The sequence below is a fragment of the Otolemur garnettii genome, unplaced genomic scaffold (genome assembly GCF_000181295.1).
Source record: "Otolemur garnettii isolate 467f Iridium unplaced genomic scaffold, OtoGar3 scaffold00004, whole genome shotgun sequence".
Classification (NCBI taxonomy): Eukaryota; Metazoa; Chordata; class Mammalia; order Primates; family Galagidae; genus Otolemur; species Otolemur garnettii.
Window position 1 is genome coordinate 22,631,400 of NW_003852399.1, and position 3,262 is coordinate 22,634,661.

At 38.4% G+C, this 3,262-nt stretch overlaps 1 non-coding gene across 1 annotated transcript; it reads right to left on the minus strand.

Moving 5' to 3' along the window:
• Window positions 1-2,187: 2,187 nt before the first annotated feature.
• Window positions 2,188-2,294, minus strand: LOC111728154. The gene has a single exon (XR_002775539.1). It is a non-coding gene; the product is annotated as a U6 spliceosomal RNA (small nuclear RNA).
• Between the last annotated feature and the right edge of the window lie 968 nt (window positions 2,295-3,262).

The window sequence follows — 3,262 nt, forward strand, 5'->3', positions numbered from 1 at the left end:
GCTGTTCCTTCACATTCTCCCTTGATGGTTGGTTCCTTTTCCTCTACCACCACAACCCCTTGAAATACTGATGGTTCTTACATTCTCCAAAAGCCAATTTATCCATGCCAATAATTAGGTTCTATCTTGAGCCCATTTTTCTTCTCTGGAATACACAGTATATCTGGCTGCCTATCCCACTTCTCTGCCTAAATGTGCTGACTCCAAGTTGTACTCATTATTTTCTCTGTTCTGCCTACCTCACCCCCTTTCCCATATTCCCCATGATTGGCAAAGATACCAGCATCCAGATGCTCAAACTAGAAATCTGGCAATCTTAGATCCTACCGATATGAGGCATCACTCCACTCATCTCATCTCTGTCTGTAGCCTCCTTCTGACTGGTCTCCATATGTCCTCTCTCTCCCATCCCAGGCTCCATCAAAGATAGAGCATGACTGCATTGCTCAAAATTCTTCTAGGGCTCCCCATCTCTTGCATTATATAAAATAAAACTACACTTATTTGCATGTCATTTATAATTTTTAATGATGTAATTTCTGATTTTATTTCAATCTTATTATCTCCCTCCCCACCCCTAACTTTTGAATCAGCAATACCAAACTACTTTGCATTCCCAGAACACATTCTATTCTTCTCTCCTATCTCCACTTAATGTTCTTCTGCCTGGAATGCTTTCCCATTACCTCTTACAATTTCCTACTTATCCCTCACTTCTCAAATCAAGTGGTTTTCCCCCGTGTTTCTGGTATAGCTTATATTTATTAAAATCATATTTGTTTACTGAGTAGTCCTAGCACGTGAAGAATGACCAGCATGTAGTAGCACATATTTGTTGAGGGAATAAATGTTGCTTATATTTATTGCAATATCTGTTTCCCACAAGCTCATCAGCTCCACTGCCTTTGCAGTGACTACCCTCACAAAGCAGAACCACCATCATTAAGTGATGGAGTCAGGTAATACGAATTTCTACATTGTCTACAATCCTTATCACATTTCAAGGGTTCGAAAGTATAGCAATTGATTTTATTTTGCTGAATAATAAACTCAAGCAAATACACATTAAGGGAGAAAAGACAATATTGATAATGGCAAATGATGAATAACAAACAATTCACCTTGGAGTTTTAAGGTGGGAGGTGCTCTTCGTACTTAACATTTTAATATGATAGTGACTATGAAACAAGAATTCATAAAACATTGAACACATCTTGAATTTGTACTACAAGTGTCTGGCTATCCAGGTGGGCTTCTCTGTTCTCTGATCTTTTTGTTTTTCTTGTAATATTTTTTTATTTTTTTTCCTTTTATTAAGTCATATACACATAGATCATGAACACATTTATGCGTTTGTGAGGTACAATATGTTGATTTTTTTAATACAATTTTGAATGCTTACATCAAACTAATATAGCTCTCACCTCATTTACTTGATTATTGTGTTAAGACATTTGTGTTCTATATGTGATAGATTTGACTTGTACCCTTGCAATACGCTCCATAATGGTCCCACCATTTGCCCTCCCTCTGTCAAACCTCCCCTCTCCTCTCCCATCCCCCTCCACTTGTTTCCTTCATCCTGGACTATAGTTGTGATCTATCTTTCATAAGAAAGTGTGAGTGATTATAAATTGGTTTCATAAAAGTACTGAGTACATTGGATACTTTCTCTTCCATTCTTGGGATACTTTACTACGAAGATGTTCCAGCTTCATGCATGTAAACATAAAAGAGGTAAAGTTTTCATCTTTTTTAAGGCTGCATAGTATTCCATGGTATACATATACCACAATTTTTATTAATCTATTCATGGGTCAATGGGCACTTGGCTTCTTCCATGACTTGGCAATTATGAACTGAGCTGCAATGAACAATCCAGTGCAAATATGTTTGTTGCAAAGTGATTTTTGGTCTTTTGGATATACACCTAGTAGAGGAATTGCAGAATCAAATGGCAGTCTACTTTTAGATCCCTGAGTGTTCTCCAAACTTCTTTCCAAAAGGAACATATTAGCTTGCATTCCCACCAGCAGTGCAGAAGCGTTCCCTTTTCTCCACAACTGCACCAACATCTGTAGTTTTGGGATTTTGTTATGTGGGCTACTCTTACTGAAGTTAGATGATACAAAGTGGTTTTGATTTGCAGTTCTCTGATGATTAAAGATGATGAGCATTTTCTCATGTAAAAATATGGAACACTTTATGAATTTGTGTGTCATCCTTGCACAGGGGCCAGGCTAATCTTCTCTGTATCGTTCCAATTTTAGTATATGTACTGCCAAAGTGAGCACTCTTCTCTGATCTTGACTTCACACTGGGCATTAATTTCATCACCTCTACCACTGATGCTAAAGAGTAGCTTAATGTTATACACAATGGAGCTGATATCTGTCTATAGACCTGAAGCAAAGTGTAACTTCACACCTTTCTAAAGAAGAATGTTTTGAAAGCCTTTTTTCTGAGAGTTTCTGCTGAGTGAGAGACTCAAAAGTCCTGCTTATTTTAATAGTCAATAAAATAAGTAGTGTCCAAACTTACAATATAAGGCCAGGTGAGGCCACAAAAAGCACAGCACATTGAACTTAGCATAGTGGAAATATTAAATATTGACAATAAAGTTATGGAAAACTATGGTTTTGATACCAGAATCATTAAAAACTCATAACTCAGTATCTTGACTCTCAATACATACGAATATGTGTGTCTCAGCCTGCAGCTAGGTGTATTGGCTCTTCCTAAGAACAAGCATAGAAGATTTTTCTCCCTTTGAGCCTGGGCTCCAAAGCTGGCAACTAGAAGTCTTCACTGTCTCCACTTGGCACTAATGTCAGGGCAAGTTTACCAAGCGTCTATTTGGCAACAGGTACTCTTACAGGTGCTGAGGACATGGCATTGAAGAAACCAGACAAAAGTCCCCATTTACCTGGAGCCTGCTCTTTCTCATTTTCCTTATTTATTCCTCAACAAAGATAGAGCACCCAAATACCCTAATGCTGCTCTCCACATTTACAAATGCACCAGTCCATGGGCCATCAGTGGGATCAGTGAATTCAGAGTACTTCCCCATCTTCAGAGAGAGGTCCATGACTCAACTCTTCCTGTTGTTATTTCAGAGGTCCGCAGAATGTCCTAGAAGTGACTTGCCAGAACAGCTCTGATGCCTGTACTAGAAGGAGCATGTGGAGGAAATCAGTTAATTCTGATGAGGGCAGAAGATGCTGTGAGAACAGACTTCTTGAAAGACATCATCTACTGAATA